General features: G+C 41.2%; 1 pseudogene; it reads left to right on the forward strand.

The window, feature by feature from the left end:
- Positions 1–5,143: 5,143 nt before the first annotated feature.
- On the forward strand, positions 5,144–6,195 carry LOC112604773 (annotated as a pseudogene).
- Positions 6,196–11,358: the final 5,163 nt, after the last annotated feature.

The raw sequence follows: 11,358 nt of genomic DNA on the forward strand, positions 1-11,358 counted from the left end.
TCCAGTTCCATCCACGTTGTTGCAAAAGACGTGATTTCATTCTTTTTTATGGCTAAGTAGTATTCCATAGTGTGTGTGTGTGTGTGTGTGTGTGTGTGTGTGTATATATATATATATATATATATATATCACATTTTCTACATCCAATCATCCATTGCTGGACACTTAGGTTGATTCCATCTCTTTGTTATTGTGAATAGTGCTGTGGTAAACATGCAAGTGCAGGTATTTTTTGGATATAATGGTTTCTTTTCCTTTGGGTAGATACCCAGTACTGGGACTGCTAGATTGAATGTTTCTTCGAGAAATATCCATACTGTTTTTCATGGAAGTTGTACTAATTTACATTTTCCCCAAACAGGGTAGCACAAGGGAGAGGGTAAGAAAGGAGTATTAAAATTTTAACGTGTTATCAGTGAAGGGAGAACCCCTGTCCTAAGGACTCAAATCTGGGTTCTTTCTCTGGAGAATATCTCAGAAGTCTTCTAGCAAATCAAGGTGGTATGTGTGTAAGTGCATGGGGGGGCAGGGTGTGTGGATGTTTAATGTGAATATCCCAGGGAGTTAAGCCTACCATTGAGGAATATTTCACTCTCCGAAAACAAGCACAAAGCGATCCTCACTTTATATCTAATTTGCCTTGTGGATTTTCAATGTTAATAGAGTAATCTCTATTCACATGGGCAAAGAAAAACCTTGTTCTGGGTACCGTATAAATATTCTTATAAAGCGAATTTCCAGGAGCCCAGACTAATCCTTCATATCTGTCCCCATAGATTTAAGCAAATAAGCCTTCATCCACATGCCGATATCTCACGGGAGCAGTTCTGAGCAGAGCTGACTTCTGGTTTCCCTCCTCTGGAAAACTCTAGGAATCCACAGAGGGGGTCATTTTGACTTTCTGCGGTCCCCAGAAAGCTGCTGAGGGTGACTTTTCAGTCTGAAGTGTGAAGGCAGAGAAAGTAAGAGCAGAGCTCTTACCACAATAGGCACAGTATTAAACTCTCAACATTTATCATCTTCATAAGTGTTGAAGAAAATTCAATTATTTTTCATATTTTGTAGATGAGAAAACAGACGCTAAGAGGGCAGTGGCTTGCCCAAGCCTGTGTAGCTTAGGCATCTGCTGCTGAGCCCCTGTTCTTAAACACATAGTTCTCTGCCTTAGGAAGGGTTTCCATGGCCAACCTTGTTCTTTGCAATTCTTGTGCTAGGTAACTGACATCTCTAAAATGACCAATTCCATACAGCAAAAACTTTAGCAAGATGTGTGATGTAGCTTGCTCAGAACTGGCAAGGCCTTTCTTTCTTCATGCTATTCCTGACATAGATATTCCCAACACACATGTTCCTGTCAATATACTCCTGATACATACAATGTAGCAGAATTATTTTTCCTGCCTAACTGACCACCTGCTACCCAAAGGTTGTTTATACAGACATCTACTTCTACCTCTGCGACATGGTGGTAACAGCACAGACTTTCAAGGTGGTTCTGAGTGTGAATCCTGGCCACTGACGTATTACCTTGAGTTCAAGATGTAATAGGACCAAGGCCCAGCCAGCACTGGGGCACAGGGCATGAGAGTGCAGTTCAGGTCTGTGAGGCTGCAGACAAAGCTGTGCATCCTAGTGTAGAGCTGGCTCACCCTGAGGTGTGACTGTGTGAAAACTAAAAGCCACAAGCCAATCATTGTAGGCCAGGCCACGGAGGGTGTGATGTCCTCTAAGCTGAACCTGTGGAGTGTCATGGTCCCCTGAATACTGCTGTGAAAGCATCCTGCACCATCAGCACCTGGGATCACTGCCAGAGAAGAAGCCTCTTCCCCCACGCTCTTCAGCAGCAGTTCCAGCGTGGAGCTTTGCCTCCCATTCCCCCTACCTCCCACGGGCATCATCCCTCTATTGCCCATGCCCACGAGGTGACTTACTCCAGAACCTCCTCTACTCCCGCCATCCTGTGCTGGGGCTGAGTGAGGGAATTAGAAGTGCTTTAATGAAAAGAGACCTGGATGCAATTCTGGTTCTGAAGAATTCCAACACTGGGGCAAGATGGTGTGCTTGTACCTAAGGGTGCTGGAGAACCAGGGAACTGGACTCTGCCTGCTTCTGTGCCTTGGGCTCAGCCTTCCCCAGGGCACCGTGTACTCAGCCATCAGTACCCATCTGTTGTGAGGAGTATTCTGAGATCAGCCTGCACTGGACATTTGCAAGCATCTGGATCCCTGAACTGCTAATAGAAAGAGGTTGGTCTTTTGAAGAAGGTTCCATCTGACTTCTGGACTCCTGGCTATTTTCAGAAAGTGTGTTTTCTGGAACTTCATTCTAGGGATTGAAGGAAACAGACTACCTCAGTTTTAAAACCTGCTTAATTAACGTACTCTAAATCCGGAAATGATTCAAATGTTTGTCAGTTGGTGACTGGATAAACAAACTGTGGGATATCCATACAATGAGATACTTACCAATATAAAGGAATGAACTATTTTTATTATACGTAATAGCACGAACAAATCTCAAAATAATGGTGAGTGAAGAAGTCAGATGAAAAAGGGGCCACACTGCATGATTCCATTCATATAAAAATTTAGAAAATACAACCTATAGTGACAGAAAGCATGTGAGTAGTTGTCTGAGGTTGAAGGTATGGGTCAGGGAGAGGTGAGAGGGAAGGATCAAAAAGGGGCATCAGGAAACCTTTGGGGTGATTGATATATTCATTTTTGATTGTGGTGATGGTTTAATTGGTATATACATATGTAAAATCAAATTGTACATGTTGAACATATGTAATCTATTGTATATCAATAACATGTCAATAAACCTGCAAAACATATGCAATATATACAAGATACTTAGCAGTGTGCCTGGCATGCAGTCTGTGCTTGCTAAATAGGAGCTATGTTGCCATTTTCACACTTGGCTTCACTCTCACCTACTTTAATGAGAACAGGAGCTAAAGACATGGAGACCCCAATCCTATGAGGTGTCTCAAATGGACTCTGCCCAAAAGCTGAGGGAAGCTCTGTATGCATCAGAACTAGAGCCAGTATGGAAAGAGATTCAGAAATTGGTTTAGGAACATCTTCCAACCAAAGTGACACTTCCCCAAAAAACATGTTATAATATCAGTGTTATAGGAGGAAAAAACCTTCTTGAAATATATTTCTGATAATGCCTATAATTCTGAAAGCACATTTCGGCCTGCTTTCTTACCTTGTCTAGACTGAAGAATTGTTTCAATTTAGTATCAATCAGCCCCTTGATTCTAAAATGTCATTGCCCAGGTGTAGACAGCTCACCCCATGGCATGAGGACTCTTCCTCGTGCATTTCTGCAACCCCAGGCTCTAGGTTTGGTTGAGTACTGCAATCAAGCTTCCCCCACAGTCTGAGTTCATCTCTGCTGAGTTCAACAAACATTCATTCCAAGGAATATCCACTCACCTTCATAAACATTGAAAATTTCAGAATCTCCCCTGGCCATCCTGTCATTGTTCATATGTGAATTAGGTGATTGCTTCTTTGGAGGGTTTGAGAGACTCCAGGAAGACCACCTTGATATGACAAAATTCCCACTGCACCCCCAGTGATTCCTTTTTCAATTAAATATTAACTTTAAAAAACACAAGCATGCCTTGGGTAAAGGAGGTAAATAGTGAGTAAATAGTTTATTTCTAGAGAGGAAAAAAGGGAGAATAATAATATTGGATCAAAGGATAAAACATCAACAACGGGGCATTTTTCTGAAAGATAAGTCTCACCAACTTTACCCTTTGGGGGCCAGGACCTCCCACTTCCTCTCAAAGGCCTGGCATTGGTAGCTTTTGCATTTGTGTCAGCAAAACCCAGGGAGAGTGTTTCAGCCTGCTCTGAGGATCAGGCATCCAACACTCTTAAAAAATCTGTTGACAATGCCCTGTATAAAAAGGGAAATTTCAGCTGCTATTTTAATTAGGCGAAAGCCAATTTGAGACTTCAGTAATTTGACACTTTCTGATTTTCTTGGCCCCAGAATTTAGTCTCTTGGTTAATGGACAAACTATGTTTGGTTGGTTGGTTTGGTTTTTGTGGTTTTGTTACTTTTCTGAGCCTCTATCTATCTGCCCTCTAATCACACAAGAGTTGTAATGTTTAATGTAGTTTCATACAGAAGTATCATACAACTGATCAGAGAAGGTATAGTTATAAAAACTGAAACCTAAAACAGTGAGGAGGCCTGTGCCTGGGTTCATGGCGTCAGGCCAGAGAGATGGGAGTCCACCGGCTTCTTGGCCTCTGATGGCAATGTTGCTTTTTCTTCTAGGCAAGGCGCCTGACTCAGGGACTTCACCTACAACTGCATGTCACACTTGGAATCAGTGCCTATTCAGACTCCAGGAAGTCTTAGATGAGGATGAGGGATTGACCTGTCTCCAGGAGAGGCCATACCACATACACCTCTGTTCGGGGCTTCTGGTGATTCAGGAGGCCAGAGATGTAGGGGTTTGTACCCACCTCAGAAATAACACAGGAGAAGGTCAGAGGTCAGGGAAAAGCATGTACACAGAAGCAGCGGCCCCAAATCCCACATTAGTCAGGTGATTGATGGCTGACCCTGGGCAAAAGGGCGAAGCCAGCAAAATGCAACTTTTATTCTACAAACATTCATTGAGCAACTATCGTACACCAAGCGCTATACTAATCTGTGGAAAACTATTGGCGAACAGGAAACAAGAACTTACTGTTCAGTGGGAGATAGAGACTTAACTCAAATATCAGACTCTAAGCAAGTGGTCTCCCTGCCGTGAGGGCCCCCTTCTCCCTGTGATCAGACCTCTGAGCACATTTTTGTTCTTTAAAGACAGCGTCCTGTTTCTCCCAAATCCGTTTTTCTCTGGCATCCCTATTCCTTCAGTACTTTAAAATACTCAGTTTCTTCCTTTCCCTCCCTGGTCCACTGTTATTTGCCTGTCTCAGACTCCCTGACCCCTCCCTCACCCCTTCCTAACCTCAGTGCCACCGGATTGTCCTCCTTCTCCTGTTTTGCAGCCCAGCCCGTGTCAGGGCGGGGGCCTGGAGGAGCCCAAGGCGCTGCAGCAGAGGAGAGAAAAGACAACGATGACCCTCAGCTGGTCAGTCTGGTCACTGGGTTCGCCGCCGCCATGGCAATGAGACAGACACCACTCGCCTGCTCTGGCCACGAGTGGCCCGTGGTTGATTTGGCCTTCAGTGGCATCACGCCTTATGGGTATTTCTTAATCAGCGCTTGCAAAGATGGTAAACCTATGCTATGCCAAGGAGATACAGGAGACTGAATTGGAACATTTTGGGGTCATAAAGGTGCTGTTTGGGGTACAACACTGAATGTCACCAAAGCAGCTACAGCAGCTACAGATTTCACAGCCAAAGTGTGGGATGCTGTCTCAGGAGATGAATTGATGACCCTGGCTCATAAATACATTGTCAAATACATAAATATCCTGTGTATTTCATGGAGGATAGTAATTATTTGTTAACTGAGGGACAGGATAAACTGTTACGCATCTATGACTTGAACAAACCCGAAGCAAGACCTAAGGAAATTAGTGGTCACACTTCTGGTATAAAAAACGCTCCTATGGTGCAGTGAGGATAAACAGATTCTTTCTGCTGATGATAAAACTGCTTGACTTTGGGATCATGCTACTCTGACAGAAGTGAAATCTCTAAATTTTAATATGTCTGTTAATGATATAAAAATATATTCCTGAAGTTTTGGTTATAACTTATGGACAATCGATTGCTTTTCATAGTGCAGTAAGTTTGAACCCAATTAAATCCTTTGAAGCTCCTGCAACCATCAATTCTGTATCTCTTCATCCTGAGAAAGAATTTCTTGTTGCAGGTGGTGAAATTTTTAACTTTGTAAGTATGATTATAACCATGGAGAAGAATTCGAATCCTACAAGGGACACTTTGGTCCTACTCACTGTGTGAGATTTAGTCCTGATGGAGAACACTATGCCAGTGGTTCTGAAGATGGAACATTGAGACCAGGGCAAACTGTGGTAGGAAAAACTTATGGCCTTTGGAATGTGTGCTTCCTGAAGAAGAGAGTGGTGAGCTGGCAAAGCCAAAGATTGGTTTTCCAGAGACAACAGAAGAGGAGCGAGAAGAAACAGCTTCAGAGAATTCTGATTACATCTATTCTTCAACTCCTAATGTGAAGGCCTGAGGGTCAATCATATGACGCAGTTAGTATCCAACTTATGGACTAAAATGAACAAGCAGAGAAAAGCATCAGCCTTCCAGAGTTACTCTCTGCTTAAGGCAGAAAGAGCAGTAAATAATGGGGAAAATAAATTAGCTCCAGTGCTGGAACAATTAACTTGGTGTTACCTTTAAGTCAAAACTCAAGAGTATCAGATGAAGAGAGGTGGAGTTATCCTCTTGTAGTACAGTGCCCTGTTATCTTTTTAATGACTATATACAAGCCAACATCCAAATTCTCTTATTACAATTAGGGTTCTTGTAGCTGTTTATGTTATTATGGAGAAGAAAATATTGGCTTATTTTTCTGACTGTTTTCCTTAAAGCAGAATGCTTTTTTTTAATTTTATTTTTTGCTTTAGTTGTAAAGAAGAGGGAATACATGATAAAGTAACTGGTTTGATTTCTCTTTCATTGTACACTGCTTCTGAACATCTAATTGTTTTTAGTTGTCTAAATAAAATGCCTCTAAAACAAACAAACAAAAATCTCCATTTACTGGGGAAAAGAAATCTATTGATTGATCACTCACCAATCCCATGTTACTTTTTTTCAAAGACATTTGCTTTTTAAGAAGGTCACCAAGAGAACAGCCCCTTATCCCAAAGAGTCATACCTCTCGGGTAGCAGAATTTCTGTCACAGGGAGAAAATGGAAAAAATATATACATTTTAAAAATAGTGACAGTATTTTAATATCCCTTTCTATGGATGTAATCTCACTTAATTTCATAACAATCACCTGAAGTAGCTAATGATATCACATAGATAAGGATATAAAATTCAGAAAATTCTGGTGTTTTACACAAGATCACACAGCCAAAAATAACAAAGTGAGACATGGACCAGATTCTCTGTTTCCCAAGCAGGGGTCTTTCCACTGTACCACACATGCTTCCCTTGGCCACCCCTTCGTTCACGTCTTCAGGTTATCAGCTGGCTTGAATTAGGGTGGACGTGGACTCCAATGGAATAGCAATTTTTTATGGGACTTTCCTTAATTCAAACAGATACCTTGGGAATTACTTTTAGTTTTCCTAGGTGATCTGCCAAAAGTATTTCTCCTTCTATTTCCCTCTGAACCTAGCTAACTTAAGCTCCCATCTAAAATTTTGAGGTGTCAGAGAGGAAGGGGATAGAGGCTTATGGAAACAGGTCGATGCCCCCAGAGTCCTTGGGCATTGTTTATGGATTGGCCTGTCCTCTCACCTTCCACCAACACAAGAATCAGCCTCTGTTGTTAAGAACCTCCCTACCACCCCTCTGGTGGCCTTGGCCCAGCCCTGGCCATAAAAAGGGATTTCATATCATTAGCGACTTCCCCTTCACAGTTCATTAGCATGAAATGTCTTGGCAGCTGAAATGACAAAGGGGACTCCCTCCTCACCAGTGATTTCATGGGGAGAGACAGAAAATATTGCATCCTAAAAGCAGCCATCAGGCAGCTGTATCTGCTGCTTTTGTTTGTGGCTGTGACTCAATAGCAAGTTGAGATGCTGGAAAATACTTGTAGCACTCATCATCTGGCAACCAGATGGCAAGCTGGATTTAACTCTACATGGTAGATCTAGTGGATAAACTAGTTGAGTCTGGAAACCTAACTTTGTTCACATTACTAGAAGGCTCTGCTACCAAGGCTAAGCTGGACATGTGGGGTAAGCTGAGACACTCCAGATGGTCCCAAGGAGTTGTGATGTGTGTACACATGTATAGACACACATATAAATATATACACACATATATACATGTACACACACAGTCATCCCCAGTATATGAGGGGTATTGGTTCCAGACACCAGTGTATACCAAACTAGGCCCTACAGAACTGTGTATATGAAAAGTCGGCCCTCCCTATACCCAGGTTTTGCATCCCTCAATCTGCATTTGCTTGAAAAAAATCCACCTATAAGTGGACCTGCATAGCTCAAACCCATGTGTGTAGTTCAACAGTTAACTGTATACTTATATACATATAAAAATGTATAAATGCATTTACTTTTTACCCAATATTTGTTGTCTCCCTCTCAAAGAAAATGGAAGATATAGTTGTATTAGGCCCCTGAGCAAGTTGCAGTTGAGGTCAGACCATCACGTTCAAGTATCTTTTCTAGAATAACTGAATATGGTTTCATGAGTTACAGCCAGAAAAAATAGAAGTTGAGAACAATAGTCCCCAAGGCTATTTCAAATGTGCACTTCTTTAAAGAACAAAAAGAATGAGTGACACTATTAACCGAGTCTCGCCATTGATACCAAAGATGACACTCATAGCTCATGCTGTACATTTGAAAATACCAGCATTGACCCACACTAAACTTGCAGATTTTCTTTCTGCCTTGGTCCTCTTGGTTTAACTATCATAAATATGCAGCGTTCCCTCCAGCCTCACCTCTGCTTACTTACCAAGTAGAAATTGAAGGATAGAGGTGAAGGTGGTTTAGTATAGAATTTATTTCTGCCATTTGCCCAGGACGGTGCATCAAATACTCCCTAGGATGGACCACAATGAGCCATGATTCTGGTATTCACACTGTTGTATAATTTTCTCTCCTTGGTTATGTGCTGAAGTTGACTTGCTTCTAATAAATGTGAAAAAATGATGAGATGTCACTTCAAGATTAGATCACAAAAAGATTGTGACTTCCATCTTCGGTGCACATTTGGGTGCATATGGGTGCACATTTTCTTGCTCACTCTCTTTTGTTCTGTCTCTTACTCTCGCTTTCTCACTCCTGCTTTCTTCGTTCTCTCTTTCTGCGGGAAGTCAGCTACCATGTTGTGATTTAGCCCAGTGAAGAAGGACCTGTCAATAATTGCATAAGTGAAATTGGAAACAGATTCCCTCCCTTTTTCTCACTCTCTCTGGCCTTCAGATGAGACCACAGCCCTGGCCAATAGTTTGCCTGCAACCTCAGTAGAGACCTTGACCCAGGAGCACCCAATTAAACTGTGCCTAGCATTTTGATCCATAGAAATCATGAGATAAATGTTTGTTGCCTGATGCCACCAAGTTTGAGAATCCTTTGTTAAGCAACAGTAAATAACCAGTGCAAGCATCAGTGGAAGATAAAGTGATTTCCCCAGTAACCATTGAAAGAATGAGCCAAGTAGTTACAGGACTCAGTGGCCAGTACACTCACTTTATAAATGAATCTGGGTTTTGAAGAGGTGTTTTTCTAACCTGAAGTAGTGGAATCACCACATGTAACTCCGTGCATGTAGGGACCTCATCAAACACATCTCTATCACTGGTTGGAATGGTTTAAAGATGGTCCTGCCCAGGGTACTATTTAAAATTCAGAGGGCAGGGCTCCACCGTACCTTGCTAAAATAGAATCTCTTGGCATAGGACCTGGATCTGCATTTTGAGAAAATCACCCTGGTAATGTTGCTGTTTAGTTCAATTTGGAAACTACTAGAAAAAAAATAACCTCTCCAAGTCATCTTGTATATTGAATTTTATTATTCTTTCTGTGTTAAAGGGGGTTACAAATATAGTGCAGGTAACACACTTTGGAAACTGAGTCCTAGCAGTGGGCTTAGCATACTTGGGTGTTGTAAATGTGGGTGTGGTTTCAGCAACTTGAAAAACTGTGGAAATTGAGCAACACCCCAAAACTTACTTGAATTCCTGAATCTAATCAAAGTAGTAATGGATTTCAGCATAATTCCATGAATGGCTTGTTTTCTAATAAAACGAACAACAATGTATTACTCAAACTGAATATTTTCTGAGACATCATGGTATGGGGAAGGAGACATTGGGATTAGTGTCAGAAGAACTGTGTTTAGGTGCTGGCTCCGCTGCTTGGCAGGTATTTGACCTTGAACAAGTAACTAAGTTCTATTTCTTCCAGTCTAGTTTGAATGGATTTACACATATGTTTTTATATTACCATGATCATACTATTATGTAAGTTTTTATCCTGCTTTTTTCACTTAACAGTACATTCTGAATGTTTTCTCATGTCATTAAAAGTTTTCAAAAATATAATTTTAGGGGCTCCATAATATTCCATTGTGTAGGAGTATCATAACCACTTCCTGTGGTTAAATATTTGTTATATCCAAGTTCTTACCATTATAAAAAACATTGTGAGAAACATATTTGCATACAAAATTTGTCTACATTCCTTAGAAGGAAATCTCAGAAATAAAATTACTGCATCTAAATGTATGAATAATTTTCCTGAGACACATTGCAAATTGCTCTTCAGAGAGGCTTAACCAACATGTACTTTTATCAGCAGAAACAGAATTTTCATTTCAATGTCAGCATAACCTTGCCAGCATAAAGCATTATTTTTTAAACGTTGCTAATTTTATGATTTATATATCCTTGCTAGTTTGATGGTCAAAATATGTCTTCTTGTTTTAATGTGTACTTTTTATCATGCTACTCACATTAAGTACTTTTCCGACATTTAGTACTGAGACTCCTCATTGGTAAAATAAGAAAAACAACCCTACTCATAGGGATATTGGAAAAATTTATGAAATGGTTATTTTGAATACTTCTTATGAATGCAATTATATGGTATATTCAAAGATAAAACTCTTATGATCTCAATTTAGTTGATAGCTATTTATATAAAGACAAATCAATCTCTCATGGGACGTGGAGTTGAGGGCAAATCCCTTCCAGCTCCTTCATCTCATGCATTTCCATGTCAGGTAATTAGAGTTCAGTAGCATTAAGAGCTGTAATGAAGGGAACTCAAATAAGTGACAAATGGACCCAGCAGCCTGCATGGTTATCTCCACATTGTTACTCTCAGTATTGGTAGGTGTTGGGGGTGGGATGACTTGGTCAATTTTATGTTACTCTGGGGCTCCAGTTACTTAACAGCAACTTTCCATAGCCACTTCCTTCCTCTTTACCAGCCAGGTCCCTGAGTCATTGCTCAACTGTAGGTCCCAGCAGCAGTTAGCTCTCTTGAAGCAAGAACCAAGATATTGCCCCTTTCTGAATACCCTAGGAACTTGTTTGCCTCATGTAGAAACTGCTTGATTTCAATGGAATGAGAGCATGCACCAAGACAAAGCTAGAATTCTCAGAATCCTTCTTCCTTTCCTTTCCTCTCCTCTCCTCTCCTCTCCTCTCCTCTCCTCTCCTCTCCTCTCCTCTC

This window comes from Theropithecus gelada, chromosome 13 (genome assembly GCF_003255815.1).
Source record: "Theropithecus gelada isolate Dixy chromosome 13, Tgel_1.0, whole genome shotgun sequence".
Lineage (NCBI taxonomy): Eukaryota > Metazoa > Chordata > Mammalia > Primates > Cercopithecidae > Theropithecus > Theropithecus gelada.